Consider the following 21,900-nt stretch of genomic DNA (forward strand, 5'->3'; position numbering starts at 1 on the left):
CGAGACGTTTATTTGGGTCCGATATATTTTCTCCATGAAAGTGAACGATTCGAATTTCGAAGCGCAGCACTCGCGTTAACCAGCGCAAATGTGTTATGTATATTTCGTTAAATTACTTATTGCAGAATCAACGTGTGGGATGGTTTTTTAATCCGATTTAGCATTTTTACGTGTAAAAAGTCGTGAAGGTGGGTTTCATATATCAAAATATTGGGTTAGAAAGTAGCTGAAGTGGATGTAAATCAATATCATAATTTTTCTGGCTTCACTGCGAGACTTTCAGGCTCATTCAGCCTATTCTTGAAAATATTTATTTTTTCTGAAGATAGTGATGCCACAAAACCTGACCAAAATGACAATAAATTGGTCAGATTTTCGAGCATTTCTTGATTTTTGGTGAATTTTTAAAATTCAAACTCGAGTCGAAAATGTAAAAAATTGACATTTCGTCGCCGACCTAGAAAGTGAAAATTTCACATGTACCCCCATTCTCACCTCCCTCATCCCTCAAAACAATTTGAAGCTGTTTCGAACCTGTATTTTGAGAATTTCTGAAGCCTCCAGCACATTTTTGAAAACCGAAATTTCCATAAAATCTTACCCACTGAAGTTGATGAAAAGCTAAAATTTACATTCTACCCAAATTTCAGCATGCTAAATCGATTAATGGTGGTTTCAAACCGTTTGGAGCCTCTCGTCATGTTTTAAAAGTACACGATATCCAAAAAGTAGGTACCCACACACCATAAAAAGCGTCCAAAAGGTACTCCGGGGTGTAATAGGTGAAATGCCTCTGTCCTTGGATTTTTGAAATTTTAGTAATGCATCGTTAGGCACCTTTAAAAAAATGTTGGACTCAAAAAAATTTTCCTTCACCCCCCCCCCTTTTTGACCACAATGACGAAAAACGCCTTTTCCGGGGAAAACATAATACATGTACTTTACTAAACACGAATATGAAGTTAGATTCGCAGTTGGATCTTCCTATAAGAGCCACATTGGGGGAGAAGGTTGCCCAGAAATCGAGTTTTTTTGTGAAAAACTAAATTTTTGAGCATCCCAGCTCCTCGAATGTGGCTTTTAGAAAGGTTCAACTGTAAATAGAACTTCATATTCGTGTTCAGTGGGGTTCTTCGCAAATATTTCGCATTAATTATGCCAAAATGTTGAAAGAAATCATTCCCAAAACCGAGGAAATATTTGTAACTCACGTGGTGCCAATTTTTTAGTCACCATTATATTACCAACTTTAAAAAATCTAAAAAAAGCCATTTTTATCGTTTTTTTGGCATCATCAATGAAGACTTCAATTTGAAAATCTGAAATTTTCAAAATACAAACGAACAGACACAGGATCCAGAAGGGTTGAAATGGCCTTCAATCGACTCAGCATGTTGAAATTAGGGTATGAATTTGAAGTACAGAAGTTTAACTTCAATGGGTAAAATTTTGTGCAAGTTTCATTTTTCAAAAATTTGCTGGAGGCTCCAGAACTGCTGAAAACTCTTTGAAATCGTTTTCACTCAATTTAAAAAGTTGAAAATAAGGCACATAAAACATTTAAGCTTTTTAGGTTCGTTTGACAAAATTTTAATTTTTTTCACATTTTTGACTCGTAATTTGAATTTTAAAGATTCATCTACGGTTAATCAAAAAATGGACGCCAATGCCTGAAATTTTGGCTGGGGATGTATTTCCACATGATATTTTGATTTAGCTCTATCAGGTCGACAAAATTCTCATCCATTCGGGAACCATCGTCTTCAGAATACGCTCCTGGCGCAGAACCCGTCACTAAATTCTTAGCTTAAGCGAGGCTTACAAGAGTAGTTTTTGAACTGACACCTTCAGATTTGTGCGAAAACCAATCGAAAGTACGTGCTCTATGAAACCCTCGTATCTAGATTTTAAGCTCAATAAACAATTTGGTTCTGTATTTTTGGCAAATTTTTGAAAATTTGAAAAACCAAAATCTGTTTTTGTGAAGATTTTTCAATTTTCTCATAAGTAGGTATGTAGTATTTTTTTTTTCAAACAAAAAAAACAATCAATAGGAATATTCATATTTTAACCCCCCCCCCTCATACTGGAGCCTCCAACGAGTTATCAATAACCTTCAGAAATTATTTCAAATTTCTCTCAAAGAAGGTACATTTTTTTAGCATCTGAAAAAAAATGAGAAAAAATAACTAGAACGTTCCTAGTTTTTTCACTTTTCGAGTGGGGCCCCAAGTTCCAATTTTTCATCACTTTATAATGAAAATAAACCTAATCAATCTTGATTTGTTTTTTTTTTCAGCTTGAGAAATTTCTCGGCACGACTTGAGGTACGATAATGATTTAAGACATGACGAAGAGAAGAGGGGTTTGTTCAAAGGAAATGCTAGAAACGAGGATATTCAGAGAACTTGGACCTCGAAAATAAAATGAACCGATTCTCGTGAAACTGATGAAATATTTCAAGGTGTATCTACAGCCATGGGTGCCAATTTTCTGGTAATTATTTTCAATCTCAAAAAAGCGAAAAAAATAGTCCAAAATTTTTCAATTTTTTTCGTTTTATAATTACCAAAAAATTGGCACCATCGCATTCCAAAAGATTTCCCCAGTTTCAGAGATGATAATTATCTATCTTTCAAGAATTCAATATTATTTTAGCGAAATTATTGCGAAATATTTGAAAAAAAAAAAATATATTTTTAAGACACGAGTTTTTTCAAAAATTATCGATTTTAAATTTTCTAACCCTTAGTAGAACCCTAAAAGTGATCTTGGATTTTTCTGGAAAAAAGCACGCGTATTTTTAGCCCTTCCAGAGCGATTTGAAATATCTCTGCAGAAATTTGAAAACTCGCTGATGGCTCCAACATTCACGAGATAATTCGTATTCACGGCGAACAGCATAGGCAATTTTTGATACACGACTGAAAATTCACTACACATTCCACTCCGGATACTACGTGAGAGGAGCCAACATGCCTTTTTGGTGTCTGCCCTCCAATCCCTCGGCGTTTTCAGGTTCATATAATATTATAAAACTAGACGAGACGAACGCTTTGTGTCCATATTTCGAAAGGATACAGAAGATATACGTAAAAAATTCACACAACACGTTAAAATGATTTCGAATGCATTTACCATACGTATATAGACGAACCTAACCTATCCTACGATCGTGTCCAGCACACAATGTAATTCCAGAAAATTATTTCTATTTTATTTTTTTACATCGACTTCTCGATTCCACGTCCTTTTAACACGTTTCTCTCTCTCTCGCTAAATTCACGCCATTACGTATATTATTATAGTATGTGTAGTTAGTATTGTACGAGTATAACGCGTATATAGTCTACACTATACCGAGTAGGTATCTCTTTCTACCGCTTCGGCTTCTAAATAATAATCAAAATCTCTGGGGAAATTTTGCGCAAATAAGATAACGTGTATTTTACAAAGATAATTCCAATATCGTTACGTTTTATAATATCTGCCGTTCGGAACTTCGGAAGGATGTTTTAAAAATTTAATAAGATTGATAGAGAGACGAATGGATGAGGCGAGGAGGCGAAATTTCGTAATAAAATTTAATATATGCATTTCGTTTTCTTTTTTTCTTTCCTCCTTTGCTGTATTTTTCTGCTTTTTTTTTGCATATAACATATAATAACGATGGCATTTCTCCCTCAGCGTACTTCGCCTACTCTTTCTCTTTCTCTCGTTATATTTTATTGCGTGAGAATTTCCTCAAATTCCATACTTTATTACTTCGTATGCAAACATTTTGATGAAAAAACACGTTTTATCACTCGATACAAATTTCGAATTATTGTATAAATAAAAACTACGTACGTTACAATGTGTTTTGAATGCGCCACTGTCTGTTGTATTTTGCCTTCGTTCAATTATATTATTAAACGTTTTAAATAGAAAGTGTGCGTTGAATAAAATAAAGAACGTAATTTGTTGTCGAATGAATCATAAAGTGGGGATGAAATGAGATGAAGGGGTGTGAATAAAAGGGAAACGTTCGTATGTACGAGAGAAAAAAAATACAAAACTTGAGTGGCCTTGCAGTTTATCAAAATGGGTTACAATTTCACGAAAAATTCAAATATTTCGATGAAAATGTATTTCGAGCATTTTTTAAAAATTCCAAGTTGAAAATTAGGTCTTGATTTTGAGAATTTTTGAAGAATATAATATGACTTATTAAAATGGATTCAAATTTTGCCAGAATTTTAAATACATATTTCAATGAAAATGTGTCCTGAGCATTTTTCCAGAATATTGAGCCCAAAATTTGGCCATGAGTTTTGGTAGTTTTGAAAAAAATATTTTACGACTTATCAAAATGGATTAAAATTATTACCAGAAATTCAAATGCATTTTGAGGATATTTGAAGAATTTTGAGCCCATGTGCACATTTTTTCGTCCCTATGCATTGTTTTTTCGTTTTCTAATTTTTTTTTACTTAAGTAATCTTTTTTTTTTTACCTCAACCCCTCGGCTTTCTCAAATTGACCCGAGGAATCCAGTTGGGGAGTGAGGGGGGGGGGGAGACTTGAAAAAATAATTGAGATTTCGTTTGATTTTGAATGGGACGTTATCGACAATTCTTCCGCATTTAGTCGTCTTTTTCAATTTGCTGTTTCGGTGCGCTCTATTTATTGTTTCTTGTCATCGTCGTTTTTTTTTTCGCATAATGTTTTCATATCTGAATCGTACTATTATTTACGCGACCGTCGAGTCGAGTTGTACACGTAGATTCTCATTTGATTCGTTTCGATCGTATACACATTTCACATGCACAATGTACAATGTACATACATACTCACTACACATATCGTAAGGAGTGCAAAAGGCGTAAGGCGTAATGTATTCGTTCAGCGATCATATTTCTTCTAGATGCGAATAAATGGCTAATGTCAAGTTTGCACAATGAACGAACCCGAATAATAAGTTAACTATGTCGTATATAACGTCTTTGCCGATTCGATACCGAGTGCGACATCGGTTCCTCGTTATTTTAACGTTTTAGACTGTAACGTTTCAATTTCCCGAGGTAAATGGTACAATTGAGCGCTCGAGTGTGAGTTTTTCAACGTGCGCGAGAATATAAGCTGTAGAGGTGCCGAAGAAGTGGCTCACGATAAGGAAATGATCTTCGAGAGTGTGTTTTTATATCGTATGTAGAGTAGAGTGTACCTTGTTCGATCGCAGATCATGGGTTTCAATTCATTTCTTCTTTGAGGTTTATATATGAGTAAGATCGAAAAGTATGATTGCGGGAATACGTATATGAAATGGATATTCTTATAAATGTGCATACGAGTTGTGGAAATTTACTAGAATATGACTCCTTATTGGCTGAATTTTAGGTGAAAGTCGTTCTACTCCTGATAATATCTTTCAAGGGAACCTTTCGAGCTAATTCATCGTGCCATATTCCTTGGAGTGTACCTTATTTATGGACATAGGTATGGTGGGAAGGTTTTTTTTGTTTTTTTCTCGCTCCTACTTCCGCAAGTTGTTACTTCGGGTGAGAAAATCACGCCATGAAATTTTCAGCCCCCTCGGTGAAAAATAAGTGGAGCCGGTGAGCCCCTCTCCAATTTTACAAAATAAGTATAAAAAAATCAAAGTATCGGGGAAAATCTTCAAAATTATAAATTTCCAGTTCCAACACCTGAGCCAAGTACCAACAGCTGCTGAGAAGTTTTGAATGTTCAAAAATTTGCAAAATAATCCAGAATCGAATTTTGGTGGCTGGAATTACGGTTACGTACGTTTCAGAACAAACTCTTCCGATCCAGCTTCATTTCAACACATATCATTTGAATATGAATTGGATTTTAGCGGTTCGAACGTTCCCTCGAGGGCTTCGAAAAAACCAAAAATCGGGTGGCGGATTCTGCGCCAGGAGGATATTCTGATACGGGAAATATCCCAACTCATGGAATATTTTTGAACCAAATGAGGCTAAATCGAAATAACATGCAAAAATGCATCACTTGTCCAAATTTCAGATGCTAATGATTATTTTTCGATGTTAAGTGAATTTTTGAAAAGCAAAGTGCCAAAAATGAGAAAAATCAAAATTTTACCAAATGAACCTACTGCGCTGAAATTCGATATGTAGATAAAGATACCTTATTTTGGACCCTACGAATCGATAGAAAAAAATTTCAAACTGTTTTGAGCTGTTCTGAAGCCTCCAACAGATTTATGAAGATTTGAAATTTCCACTAGAATTATATCCAACGAAGTTGGACAGTTAAAATTTCCTTGATATCCTGATTTCAAAGTGCTGAGTCGATTGAAGGTCGTTTCGAGTCACTCTGTATAGCTTCCAGTCATTTTTGAAAAATTCAAGGTTGTCAAAAATTTTCATAAAACCTGTGAAAATAATTTTTAACTCGAATAAACACGATGATCGGTGTTTGTTAATGATTCTCTTGACCGATTATAGACAATTTTCCAAAATCGTTTTCTGCTGGTTCAGAATTGTACGATTTTATTTCTCTAATTCTGGAAAATTAGTCTGTATAGGTACTTGATTAGGTTGTGGGTCACTAGCACGAACTGAATGTGTTTGTTAATAGATGCTAAAGTTCATTTCGACAGATTAGCTGAAATGTGTAAGAACTTGCTGGGTACTGCAAAACTGTCTGAAACCGCATTCAGAATTGACTCAGCTCGTTGAAATTCGGATGTAAAGTGAATTTTAACTTTCCAAATGTTTTTCATTTTTTTCGCATTTTTTCAGCAGTAATTCTGTACTTAACTTTACTCTTTACCCAAACTCAACCCCTCCCCCCATCAAAAAGTGAAATAATTCCCTCCAGCCAGAGGAGATTATGATGAACAATTTTCCAGTAATTAATTGTACATAATGTATAAGTAGGTACATATTTACCTACAGACATCAGTTGTTCATCTTTTTTGATATTTTTCAATTTTGGGGACTTCAAGGGTACCAACGTCACATGGAGGATCAAAGAGGGGTTTCTTGAAAATGTGTTCATCTAAAAGTACTCTGCCCAGAATTATGTGGAACACTTTCAAAAAATTTGAACTGATCAATTTTTCATTTTTTTGATGATTTTTTTCGACTTTAAGTGGCTTTATGGCGAACCAACATCGTCTAGGAGACCGATGGTAGGGTTTTCTTGAAAAAGTGCTGAGGTACTTGGAAAGATTCTGCCCATAAATGAAAAATAAATTTCTATAGACATCCTCCCACTTAAACAGACTTGAAGAAATCATTATAACCAGACTGAGAATTGGTCACACAAAAATCACCCACAATCACCTCTATGAAAAGGCCCCAAAACCCACATGTCAGTTCTGCCTGTCAGAACTTATATCTGTCCAACACTTACTATTTCACTGTCCCTCCTTACATCAGCACAGACTATCCCTACAAATAGACGAAAGATCCCTATTCATACCAGACGACCCTTCCGAAATTAAAAAATTCTTAGATCTAATTAAAAAACTTGACCTCACCAACTCGATTTAAATCCCATACGACGACGGGTGTAATAATCAAGTAATTACAAACACCCCCCCCCCCAAAAAAAAAAAATTCATATTTTTTCATTTTTCGCAAATTTAGGGGGCTCGATACAAGAGAGCCAACATCATTTGGGGGTTCCGGAAAAGTTTTTACTTGAAAGTTACGTAGAGCTATTCTAGAGTAGATGAGATATTTTCAAAAATTTTTCTCTGATTTTGATTTATTTTCTTTTTTTCTAATTTTTTCAACTTTGAGGGAGATTATTTGAAAAAATTCTGATGCAGAAACAAAATGAAATTTTCATAAATTGAACTTTTTTCATTTTTCCAAATTTTTTTTTACTTGGGGGGCTACTGAAACCGATTTTTTTGCAGATTTTCGGAAACTTGCGAAAAAATTCAGAATCAAACTTCAATGGCTAGAATTTTCGTTACGTAGAGGAGAAGGTACAATTATGGACCCAGGAACAAATATAGACCCCCCAGGGTTTAGAGTACAACCACTAGCGCTACGGTCATACTGGGTACTAAAAATTATACCAGTAGTGTAGTATCGATGATCCAAGTACTTATTTCGGATTCATGTAAACTTGGGTGTCTCTCATCAGAAATTTTTTTTTTGCGCATTTTTTCCTTCCCAATGGAAAATTTTACAAGTTTTTCATTCGGTAATTCATCAACTTCAAATAAAGTTTGGAAAAAAAATTATTAGCGAAGTAAGTAGGTAGCTTACAATGTGTACTTTCAAAATATACTTTCATACTTGTCTTTACTTCAGCTGATTTTCATAATTTTTTTCATTTTTCATAAACTGAGCCGATTTTTTGCATGGGTATAAATATGGACCCCTAAATTTTTTTACCTAATTTTGATTCAATATTTTTTAGAATGTCGAGAAAAGTGTTATTAACAAAGAAGACAAGTCCAAAGTGTCGAAAATGGGACCATAATTTTTTTATTTTTCATGAACTTGGCCAATTTTTTGCATGGGTATAAATATGGACCCATAAATTTTTTTCATCTAATTTTGATTCAATGGTTCTTAGAATACCAAGAAAGGTGTTATAAACAAAGAAGACAAGTCCAAAGCATCGAAAAACGTCTTTAAATAAATTTTTGTACAATTTTCTGCAATTTTCATACATTTTTTGAGGGGGCCCATATTTGTACCACTTTATGTCACTTTTCTAAACTTCAAATTTCTCCATGACTCCATGAGTTTTCAACAACAACAAAAATTTTTTTACACAATATACTAGAGTCTTATTTGGCCTTTCGAATGGTATATTCGAAAATATTTTTGATAATTTTTTCTACCCTTCAAGGCCAAAAAGCTAGAGGGGGTCCATATTTGTACCTTCTCCTCTACGTTTTATAATAAACTTTTTCGATCCAGCTTGGTTTCAATATCTAATATAAATTGGATTTTACCAGCTCGAAACGTTCCCTTGAGGGCTTCGAAAAAGCCAGAAATCAGGTGGCGGATTCTGCGCCAGGAGGACATTCTCACGTGCGAAATATCCCAACCCACGGAACATTTTCGAACTGAACGAGACTATATAAATCGAAAAAACATGCAAAAATGCATCTCCTGCTCTAAAGTTCAGGTGCTAATAATTATTTTTTGGTGTTTGGTGAATTTTTGAAAATCAAAGTGCCCAATATGGGAAAAATCAGAATTTCACCAAATGGATCTAAAGTGCTGAAATTCTTTATGAAAATTTGAAATGCCCACTAAAATTTATCCTACGAAGTTGGACTGCTAAAATTCACTTTATATCGTGATTTCAACGTGCTGAGTCGATTGAAGGTCGTTTGGAGTCACTCTGGAGCCTCCAGCCATTTCTGATATATTCCAGATCTTCAAAAATGTGAAAATAATTTTCAACGCGAATAAACGCTTTCTTGAAAAGGGGATTTGGGTTACGTAGAAAAGTTCTGTCGCAGAAACGAAGTACTTTCATAAATTGGACTTTTTTTCTCATTTTTCATTTTTTTTTCAACTAAGGGGGGCTACTAGCACCATTTTTTGCAAATAAGGGAAAAATAAAAAGTAGGCAATCATTTTCTCACCTAAAGTAGCAACTTGGGGGGGGGGGGGTATGAGGTGGAAAATTCCAACTTTGCAAAATTTGGTACACCCTGATATTCGTACATCCAAACTTGGTTTGAGATATCCTCAATTTCCAACGTGATTTCCAACTCAAATTTTTTTGCAAGTATCATAATCTAATTTTTCAATCAACAATTTTCGAAAATTTATCCTTCGAGAACTCCTTCTAAACGACGAAGGGCGAAATAATGTATAGAAAACTGCGTGCAAAAAATCTTCGTACGAGGTCGTTGTCTCATAATATCTTACATTACGACACACCACATTGCCCCATTAAAGTACACTTTCTGGTAACCAGATACACGAACGTAAAGTGTACAACACGCTGTGGAAGTCTAAGAAAACGAGAAAATTGGTGTATTGCGGTTGGTATACTCGCGTATTCCGCTATATATTCGTAAACGTACATATATCGGTTGTATTAAAACGTAATTAAGAAATTCCTACGAAATGGCAGTTCTGCGGCGCTAGAAATGTGTATAAAATCTATTCGGCCGGGCCCGGTAGTCGTAGCGAGATACCTTTAAAATGAGAGATAAACAGAGGAACCGAACGGATGCGGGATAAAGAAAATAATAATGAGTGTTTGCGAAATTTTCGTGGTTTTTAGCTTAATAATTTATATACATACTTACCTCGGCTTACGCTTCGGCAATTAAACGTAAATTGAGAAACGTGTACGTTGGAAAATTGTATGAACGTTGAATGTGTATAAGGTACCTCTCTACCTACGTGTGCTTCTTAAACTGGGTAGGTACTCGTATAAAGCTCTACACTCTTGAAACGTTTCGGCTTCGCCCAAGTGTTGGCTTTTGATTAGAATGTACAAGGGTAATTTGTTAAAATTTTAATGTTTCCGATGGTGTGTTCGAGGAAAACGTACGTATGTTCTATAAAGGTAGGTATAAGTATGCATTCATCTCTTTCTGCGTTTAGGATTTACATCTTGAGTATTCTAACTCTATTTTTGAGGCACTCACTCACCCTCATTTGTGGGCAGAAATGCCACAATTTTTGTTTTCTTATACTGCCTCATTTTTATGAGTGTTTGGGGAAGATTTTTTTCTTTCTTTTTTAATCGTGTATTCCGGACTCGTTTTAAAGATACCTACACTTGAGGTAGGTAGGTAGGTAACCCACGCCAGCCAGCAACGTTTTGCTCGACTAGATATTTTCAAATTTTGCGCCAGCATTGGGGAATAATCAATCATAACGAAAAGGTTTACAGCGTGAAAACGCGCGTGTAAATGGAAAAAGCCATTTTAGCGCCGGTAACGTAATAATTCTGACCTCTACCTGGACCATTATTAGCCATTAATCTTTTTCACGGTTTAATCAAAACACAAACCTTAATATAAATACGTTTTCCGGTGTGTATCTAGGTACCAAGGTACCTGCCTGCGTGTTTGGGTTCTTTTTTAATCGTGTCGATAGCATTTAGTTTATTTCGAAGATCTTAGGTACGTGGTTAAACAGAATGTAGTGTGTGGGAAGTGGGAACGATGGAATAAAGAAATAGGGTATCTACTTTGATATTAGATGCATGTGAATTGCCTCTTGGGAGTACTTTGGAGGCGATGACCCTCAAAAAAAAAAAAAAAAAGAATTTCAGGACTCGATGAATAAAAATTGTAAAATTGCTAAGCAATGGGTATCAATGTACTGAATAGAGACTGTAATAATGCTGTAAATGATGAATGAGTTTTCCGAAACGTAAAGGACGTTAACCTTTCTAGTTTTCAGCATGGGATTTGAGCCAAAATTTTATGAAAATTTCTTCCTATGTATTGTGACGCTTGTGTTTAGTTTTTTTTTTATTGGTTTTATTCAAATTATTCCAAGATAGGATTTTTTTGGGTGAATATTTTACGAGATGAGCTATACTTAATGTTGTGAGCATAATTATTGCCTCCATGAAAAATTGAAAAATACTGATGTTCCCTGCTATTTATTACTGTAGCAGTACATTAACAATACAATGTTTCGTGAATAATTAAGTTGATTTAAAGTAAGTACTCACCAAAGTAAAGAATTTTGTATGAGAGCTGCATGGTGTCGATGCCTCTTCGTAGTTAGATTATTTTATCTGAAAAAAAAGAAAGGGTAGAAATTATTATCTGTTGTGCATTAGCATGTTGTGTTGAAGAAAGCAGGTAATTATGTACTCATACATGTAGAATTTTAATATTATACACATAAAACAGTTTACTTCGGCCCCCAGCCCCACACCCTCCAAAAATTGGAATTGTGAATAAAATTATTATTTGATTGATTTATTTTGAATAGAAACAATTATTCAATTTTGAAGTTCGAAAACTGTTCATTTTTTGAGAAGTGTTGAATGTTGAATTATTCATTTTTAAATAGTTCGATTGGGTATGGAGATTGCTAGAAAAACGATGAAATATTCTTCTTTGGAAAATTGTTCGTATTTTAAGAATTTTTCAATCATAAAAAGCTGTTCAATTCTGGATAATTATGCATTTTTTGAAACTTGTGCAATTTTAGAAAGAATTAAGTATTGTAACCTCAAAAAATTATTCAATGTACCTATAAAATTGTTCAATTGAGAAAAGGGACAAAAATGTTTGAAAAGTTGAATTCTGAAAAGGTGTGGAAGCTTAGAAAACAGTTCAATTCAGAAGAAAAATTCAATTTTGAATACGGAGTGTTTGAGCTTAAATAATATAACTATGTACTCTGTTTTCAAAAAATTTTACAATTGTGCAAAATTGTTCAATTTTTGGGACGCGTTAAGTTTTAAAAAATCGTCAAGTTTTGAAAAGCTGTTCAATTTCGGACAAGTGGGTAATCATTTATTTTTGAAAAATTGTTCGATTTTGCAAAATTATTCAATTCCGAAAAATTGTTCAATTCGTTCAATTTTGGAGAATCAATGAAAAATTGAAAGCTTTTCATTTTTGGAAAAGTGTTTTAAATTTGGAATAAAAGTTTTCAAAAAATTGAGTAAATTTGCAAAATTGTTCAATTTTGAAAAATTGTTCAATTTTGTGAAATTGTTCAATTTTGTGAAATTGTTCAATTTTGTGAAATTGTTCAATTTTGAGAAATTGTTCAATTTTGAGAAATTGTTCGATTTTGAGAAATTGTTCGATTTTGAGAAATTGTTCGATTTTGAGAAATTTTTCGATTTTGAGAAATTGTTCAATTTTGTGAAATTGTTCAATTTTGAGAAATTGTTCAATTTTGAGAAATTGTTCAATTTTGAGAAATTGTTCAATTTTGAGAAATTGTTCAATTTTGAGAAATTGTTCAATTTTGAGAAATTGTTCAATTTTGAGAAATTGTTCAATTTTGTCAAAATATCCTATTTCAAAAAATTGTTCAATTTGTTCAATTTTGGAGAATCAATGAAAAATTGGAAGTTTTTCATTTTTGGAAAAGTGTTTTGAATTTGGAATAAAATTTGTTTTCAAGAAATTGTGCAAATTTGTAAAATTGTTAAATTTTGTAAAATTGTTCAATTCTGTAAGATTGTCCAATTTTGTAAAATTGTTCAATTCTGTAAAAACGTTTAATTTTGTAAAATTTTTCAATTCTGTAAAATTGTTCAATTTTGTAAAATTGTTCAATTCTGTAAAATTGTTCAATTCTGTAAAATTGTTCAATTTTGAGAAATTGTTCAATTTTGCAAAATTATTCAATTTCGAAAAATTGTTCAATTTGTTCAATTTTGGAGAATCAATGAAAAATTGAAAGCTTTTCATTTTTGGAAAAGTGTTTTGAATTTGGAATAAAAGTTTTCAAAAAATTGTGTAAATTTGCAAAATTGTTCAATTTTAAGAAATGGTTCAATTTTGAGAAATTGTTCAATTTTGAGAAATTGTTCAATTTTGAGAAATTGTTCAATTTTGAAAAATTGTTCAATTTTGTAAAATTTTTAATTTTGAAAAATTGTTCAATTTGTTCAATTTTGGAGAATCAATGAAAAATTGGAAGCTTTTCATTTTTGGAAAAGTGTTTTGAATTTGGAATAAAATTTGTTTTCAAGAAATTGTGCAAATTTGTAAAATTGTTCAATTCTGTAAAATTGTCCAATTTTGTAAAATTGTTCAATTCTGTAAAATCGTCCAATTTTGTAAAATCGTCCAATTTTGTAAAATTGTTCAATTCTGTAAAATTGTTCAATTTTGAGAAATTGCGTTAAGTATTTAAAAAGTATTGCACTTTTGAAAAATTGTTCGAGTTTGGATAATTGTTCAATTTGTAGATTGTTTGAATTTTCAAAGTTATTTTATTCAATTTTAGAAAACTGTAAAATTTTTGAAAATTTTTCAATAGATACATTGAGAATGTGTTTGATTTTTAAAAACTGTTCAACTTTGGAAAAATTACTCGATTTTGAGATTTTTTATTGTTGGGAAGTGTTGAATTTTGGAAAAGTGAAAATTTTTAGAAATTTTCAATCAAGTTTTATAGAAAATTGCTCAATTTGGGATGCTAATACAATTTTAGAGAATCAAACATTTCAAAAAAATTGGAAAACTTTAAAAAATTGTTCAATTTTGGAAAATTGTAAAATTTTGAATAATTTTTCAAAAAACGCCCTTTTTGAAAAACATTGTTTGATTTCGAAAAATGGTTTTATTTTAGAAAATTCCTAGAGTTTTAATTGGGTAGGTACATTTTGGAAAACTTTGCGGCACTGCCAAAAATTCAATTTTGCGAAAAATAGTAGGTAGTTTTGAAAAATTGTTCAATTTTCCATCAGTGGTGAATTTTAGAAAAATTTTTATTTTTTAAAGAATGTTCGTTCTTGGAAAATTATTCTATTATGGAAAAAAGTTTAGGTAATTCACTCTTCAGCTTTGGAAAAGTAATCTCTTCAATTTTGAGAAAATATTGAACTGAACTATAGAATTGGTATGTATTATCAGTCATGGGGTATACTTAGTTGAATTTCAAGAGGACATTTTTGAATTTTGGATGGTAATTTTACATTTCTAAAGAATGTTTGATTTTGAAAAAAAATGTTCAATTTGAAAATGAGGGCTTGGGGGCTTTTAGGTAAAGGTGGTTATGTAATTTGTTTAGAAAATTGTTCGATTTTGGGGATGAATTTTCAACTTACAAAAAAACTGTTCTTCAATTTTGAAAAATGAAAAAACTTGTTTAATATTTGGAAAGTTATTTCATAAAAACTTCTTACAAAAATTTTAACTTTTCGGTAATTTATAATGGTGATGATGCATTTGAAAATTGTGCGTTCAAAATTTGTTGTCCGGGGAGCGAGCTTCTTTTCTTCTTTCTCGAACATTTTAAACATCCGATTACCTACATGAAAACTGTGATCTTAAGTTTCAAAGGTCGTTAAATGTACTTAAATTTTAAAAAATTTGAACATTTTTTGAAAATCCAGCTCAATTTGGGGACTTGACTTAAAGTTATGAAAAAAAAAACTAGTTCGAGAAAAACTCATGATAGTTTTTAAGCTGCTGAATATAATAAAAATGAGTTTATTCCTAGACACTCTCATAAACCAAATAAAAAAAGCTCCCTTTTACAAAATCAAAATCATTTTTGACACTTTGTGTATAAAATTGAAATTCTAATGAACCTTAATCGGACATAATTGGAAATTCAATATCATTGGAATACGTTTATTAGTATCTTCGCTTAATCAATGCAGGGGGTCATTAGCATCGGTGGTGAGGAAACTCGATAAAGTACAGAATGAGCTGAGGGAAAGCATTACCCTTATAACAACATAGTACTATTACATTACATAGGCACATATTTACTATAATACACAGGCATATAGCAAAGTAAACTTATATCGTAAATAAATTGAAGAAACGGATAATTACGATCGTTAACTTTTATCATATGATACGTGCGGCGCGATAGCGAGAAGGGTAGGTGGCGGCGGGGGCGGCGGATGCGCAAGTCACCAGATGAAATGTGCCCCCAGAGGTCCCAAAACAATGCCCGCGTTATATGATATGTCTAAAAGTTTGCGGAATATTACATTTACACCGTCAGGTGATAGGCTATTTAGCGTTTGAATACTTGGTCGTTATCTACCTGGGCGCGTGAAATTAAACCGAAGAGGTGTACAGCCGCATGGCGCACGGCAATAATAACAATAATGATGCGGTTTAAATTATCCGATATACAAATTATTATAGGCCTCGTTACCTCCCCTTTTATGGCGGTTAGCGCCGCGGTAAACGTACGATTTATAGTAATGGTTTTCTACAATTAAGCCATTTCATTTGCGACGACGACGACGATTCGCCGCCACATACACAGCAAATTATTCTATTGTGTGTTACCGTGCGTTGCTCTATGCTGCATGTACTCTATAGCATAGGTTTTACTACCTACCTCGACGTACTCGTATGGTATATTGTCAAATGTACGAGTACCTAAAGTTCTATGCAATGGAGAGTGGAGACGGTCGCGAACATAAAAGTTGTAGATTTTTCTTGAGAAATACTACGAGTACAATACCCCCTATCTAACAAGCTGTAAAGCAGTGCTTCCTTCTTCCCTCTCATTTTTTCCTCAACTTGCAGCTCTATAATTGTTGAGATTTCGTTTCGTAATAATTTCCGCACTAACGTAAAAAGTATGGACCTACGAATAAGTAGTAGGCGGTTCCCCCATATTATAAAGAGCGAAATTTCGTGAGCGGAATTTATACCGCCATCGTCTCGTGATACTCACTCGCATAAAGTGATCTGGTTACTGGAGTTGGTTGCTGTTATTCTTAATACGGTGGTACAGTAACTGGATATTTAAGCAGCCTTCGTACAATAACGCAATGAAATACTTTAATGGGTACACATGGCAATGGCAAAAGCAACGCATTTCTATCGCGAAAACGTACCTAATAAATGGACCGGAAATACCGTATAGCAAATCCTTTTGAAAAATTCAACTTTAACCCGTAACCTTGTGCTTTTTCGAGTATTTTACGTTTCATCCTTTCATAAAATACATACTGAAAAGTTGAGGGTGATTCGAACATTTCGTCTTGTGTATAATGTAGAATTGAAAACATGTAATATTCAGTTCAAAGTTAATAAGAAGGAATCGCATGGATTTGAAATAATTATGTCGTAATCGTTTGAATTTTCGAAGCATTTTGTGCCTTATTGGCATCAAAGCTTGAAAAAAGATAGTTTTGTTACATTTAAATTTTGCCAGGACTAAAAAATTCCAAAAATCATATGTTGATATTTCCTTCTTTTAAATTGCCTCCTTAGAAAAATGTTTTAAAAATAATTTTCACATACTGGATTCTATTATCCCTTTGATATTTTCATAGAAGGGGAGAGCGAAGATGACTTCATATTGAGGGACTAATATTGTTTAGGGGGCCTGAGAATGTTTTTTCGAATAAGGTGTTATGCACATGGATTCTGACCACAAATGGAAAATAAATTGAATATTGTTTGCACGGTTTAATTTTTTATATTTTTGTTGTTTCACTATTTGCAAGGGGGGGGGGCTCCAACCAATGATGTTGAAAACTCCAGGCAAACTTTTTCATGAAAAGAATTCTGGATAATTGCGAATTTTTCAAAACTTGTGCAATTTCGGGAAGTATGAACGATGTAACTTTGAAAAATTATTCATATCAAGGAAATCGTTCAATAAAAACAAAACAACAAATTTTGAAAAGTTGAATTCTGAAAAGGTGTGGAAACTTGCCAAACTGTTCAATTCTGGACAATCATTCAATTTTGAATAGTGTTTGAGACTTAAGTTCGGTTAATAACTGCTTTGTTTTCAAAAAATTTTACAATCTTGGAAAAGTGTTCAATTTTTGGAAATTGTTCAGTTTTGGAAAGCTCTTCAATTTTGGACAGGGGGTAATCGTTCATTTGTTGAATTTTGGATAATTCTTTAATTTTGAAGTACTTATTGTTGAATTTTGAAAAATTGTTTAATTTAGTAGTCGAGGAGCCCGCATAAGGATCACTTGCACCCCCTGCCGATCCTCCGAGACAACTTTTTTCTTAAAGGGGGAGTCTTAAGAAACATTTCTAGCCTTTCTAAAAAAAAAAGTGGCCCTACTTACAAAATTGCGACCATTTTGATTGACAGGTCAGCCGAAATCGCAGATTTTGCGTTCCAACATAGGACAAGCATGGAATTTTTTAAACCGTATAAAGGTAGATCGAAAGAGCAGGCAAAAGTTCATCACCTGTCAAAATTTCAAGTGCTATAGTGCCTTCTTCGATTTTTGGTGAATTTTTGAAAATCAAATTCAGGCCAGAAATGAGGGGAAAAAATCAAAATTTTACTAAATTGGTCAAGAAAAGAGAAATTAGGGATATACCCCATTTTCGACACGTCAAATCGATTGGAAACTGTTTCAAACCGTTTTGAGCAGTTCTGGAGCCTCCAGCAGATTTTTGAAACTCGAAGTTTTCACAAAATTTCATCAAGGAGTTGGAAAACCGAAATTAATTCTGAACACTAATTTCAATAAGCTATGAAGTCGACTGCAAATAAATTTCAAGTCATTTTGGAGCCTCCAGCGATTTTTTGAGAATTACTGGAGCCTCCAGTAGATTTTTGAAACTCGAAATTCCCACAAAATTTCATCACATAGAGTTGGAAAGCCGAAATTAATTCTGCAAACTAATTTCAAGTCGTTTTGGAGCCGCCAGCGATTTTTTGAAAATTACTGGAGCCTCCAGTAGAACTTGAAATTAGCACAAATTGTCATTAAATGGAGTTGGAAAGCTGAAATTAATTCTGCAAACTCATTTCAATAAGCTATGAAGTCGACTGCAGGTGAATGTCAAGTTATTTTTGAGCTTCCAGCGATTTTCTGAAAATTACTGGAGCCTCCAGTAGATTTTTGAAACTTGAAATTAGCACAAATTGTCATTAAATGGAGTTGGAAAGCTGAAATTAATTCTGCAAACTCATTTCAATAAGCTATGAACTCGACTGCAGGTAAATGTCAAGTCATTTTTGAGCCTCCAGCGATTTTTTGAAAATTACTGGAGCCTCCAGTAGATTTTGGAAACACGAAATTCCCACAAAATTTCATCACATGGAGTGGAAAGCCGAAATTAATTCTGCAAACCAATTTCAAGTCGTTTTGTAACCTCCAGCAATTTTTTGAAAATTACTGGAGCCTCCAGTAGATTTTTGAAACTTGATATTAGCACAAATTGTCATTAAATGGAGTTGAAAAGCTGAAATTAATTCTGCAAACTCATTTCAATAAGCTATGAAGTCGACTGCAGGTGAATGTCAAGTCATTTTGGAGCCTCCAGCGATTTTTTGAAAATTACTGGAGCCTCCAGTAGATTTTTGAAACACGAAATTCCCACAAAATTTCATCACATGGAGTGGAAAGCCAAAATTAATTCTGCAAACTAATTTCAAGTCGTTTTGTAACCTCCAGCAATTTTTTGAAAATTACTGGAGCCTCCAGTAGATTTTTGAAACTTGATATTAGCACAAATTGTCATTAAATGGAGTTGGAAAGCTGAAATTAATTCTGCAAACTAATTTCAATAAGCTATGAAGTCGACTGCAGGTAAATGTCAAGTCATTTTGGAGCCTCCAGCGATTTTTTGAAAATTACTGGAGCCTCCAGTAGATTTTCAAAACTCGAAATTAGCACAAAATATCATTACATGGAGTTGGAAAGGCAAAATTAATTCTTCAAACTAATTTCAAACCGTTTTGGAGCCTCCAGTGATTTTTTGAAAAATCTGAATTCTCCAGTAGATTTTTGAAACTTGAAATTCCCACAAAATTTCATCAAATAGAGTTGGAAAGCCAAAGTTTACTCTGCAAACTAATTTCAATACGAATGAAGTCGACTGCATGGTGGTTTCATGTGGTTTTGAAGCTTCCAGCTACTTCTTGGAAAAGTGCTATTCTCCTGAAAACGCCATGAAACCTTTCAAACAGTCACTGGAGGCTCCAAAATTTCTTAAACCCACCTGAAGTCGTCTTTAGAGTGTGTTAAAATTGGAGTGTATAGTTCATTTCAGCTTTCCATCTCCATTTTGATAACATTTTGCGGAAATTTTAAATTTCAAAAATTTACTGGAGGCTTCAGTAATTTTCAAAAAGTTGATGGAGGCTCCAAAACTACTTGAAATTTACCTGCAGTCGACTTCATAGCTTATTGAAATTAGTTTGCAGAATGAATTTTGGCTTTCCAACTGCATTTGATGAAATTTTGTGGAAATTTCGACTTTCGAAAATCTGCTGGGGGCTCCAGAACTGTTCAAAACGGCTTGAAATAGTTTCCAATCGATTTGGCATGTCAAAAATAGGGTATATCCCAAATTTCAGCTTTCTAGGTTAATTTGGTAAAATTTTGATTTTTTCTCACATTTTGGCCAAAATTTGATTTTTGAAAATTCAACAAAAATCAAAAAAGGCCCTTTGCTCTTGAAATTTTGACAGGTGGTGAATTTTTACCTGCTCTTTCGATCTACCTTTGTACGGTTTAAAAAATGCTAGTGCTATGTTGTAACGCAAAATCTGCGATTTCGGATGACCTGTCAATCAAAATGGCCGCCATTTTGTAAGTAGAGCCCCTTTTTTTTAGGACAACGGCTAGAAATGTTCCTTAAGACCCCTCCTTTAAGAAAAAAGTTGTCCCAGAGGATAGGCAGGGGGTGCAAGTGATCGTTATGCCTCCCCGACTAGTTACCTAATACCTACCTCATAGGTATTTTTTTATAATCCGTTCAATACTCGACTCTGTGTAAAATAGGTATAGGAATACGCAAAAAAAATATTCTCAAACTTCGCCAAATTATTATCTTATTAAACCGGCACCCAAGTTGGATTTTTCACCTTTCAATTACCATTTTTCGCGCGTTTTCTTCGACTACGTTATAGGTACCTTACCCTTACCTATAGTTACCTGACGTTGATAAAACTTACACGAGGCGAGGAGTAATAACCAATTTACATATAAATTTAAACATTATTTGAACGCTTTAACGGACGCTACCGCTGTCGCCGATCATTAAAAAGAATGAAAAATTTACGCTAAATAAAAATCGACTTTCCATTAGGCCGCCAGCACGCGTATTAAAAACGATGATTTTAAACGTCGTCGTCGCGTTGCCGAGTTCATGAAATTTACATTTTTTGCCTTAGTACCTCTACCGGAGGAAGGGAGAGGGTCGGTAATTTAAATGGAATTTCATCGAAGTCTTTCGGTAAAGGTTCGATTGACTACGAAGACCGGCGGTAAGAGCTCTTTCTTCTATTAAAAACTGCTTTTTTCTCGTTCTCTATGCGTCCCGCGCACGGACGCTATCCCAGGCTATAAAATTGATAACCAACTTTGGTAGTTAGCATTTGCTTTTAATTTTTCACAATGACAGTTTCTTCGTCGTGGTGTAGATAAAAATTGAACATTAAAGATGCATTAACCTTATACTTAGATGCATTACGTTGGCAAACTTTATCGAAGGACTTTCCAAGCGTAAAATTACTCCTAGAGACGAATTAAACATCATATATACTTAACCACGGTAACCTGCTCATCGTCGCCGTCTCGAGCATGGTGCGGTAGAAAAAAATTGCACGATGGAGTCGATGCTAGTGCCAGCAGATTATGCACGAGTTGTGTTACCTGCTTATTCTCGATTTACTCTTATTAAACCTACAATATTCGTATTCAGCGATCTTGAAAACTTCAAAACCATACCTACTCGTGTGTAGGAAGGTGACACGATATTTGATTTTTTTTAAAAATACATAATTGTCTAATTTTGGAACTCCACAACTCCCCCTTCCTTCGAGGGTTTTGCTAACATCATCACGAAAAATTCAGCGTTGATTTTTTCCAATTTTACCGACTTTAATCATCGAAAAGTCGAGTAGTTACTGTCTCTGTTGCGATATAGTGAAATGTTGAGCCGAGGAGTGACTTTAAACAAAAATTAATGAAACGGATCAATTATTCGTTTGCGAATGATTCGCCAAAAATTCTTCAATTCGTTCGTGAATGATTCACCAAAAATTGATTAAATGAGTCGATTCGTTCGCGAACGAATCACTTCTACGAATCAATTGTTCGTGAATGATTCACCGAAAATTATTTAATTCGTTCGTGAACGATTCACCAGAAATATTTAAATGAGTCAGATCGTTCGCGAACGATTTGCTTACCATGCGGATCATTTCGTTCGCGAACGATTCACCAAACATTATTCAAAATGAATCAATTCGTTCGCGAAAGATGCACCAAAAGTTGATTGAATGAGTCGGTTCGTTCACGAACAAATCATTTTCCATACAA

General features: G+C 33.7%; 1 protein-coding gene across 1 annotated transcript in view; it reads right to left on the reverse strand.

Moving 5' to 3' along the window:
* The window catches only part of kek2 (kekkon 2), a 597,210-nt gene that overhangs the window by 76,238 nt on the left and 499,072 nt on the right, over positions 1–21,900 (reverse strand). Inside the window, exon 4 of the mRNA XM_065365265.1 lies at positions 11,653–11,718. The gene's annotated coding sequence lies outside the window, so the exon portion shown is untranslated. The remainder of the gene's footprint in view (positions 1–11,652; positions 11,719–21,900) is intronic.

This window comes from Planococcus citri, chromosome 5, assembly GCF_950023065.1.
Source record: "Planococcus citri chromosome 5, ihPlaCitr1.1, whole genome shotgun sequence".
Taxonomy (NCBI): domain Eukaryota; kingdom Metazoa; phylum Arthropoda; class Insecta; order Hemiptera; family Pseudococcidae; genus Planococcus; species Planococcus citri.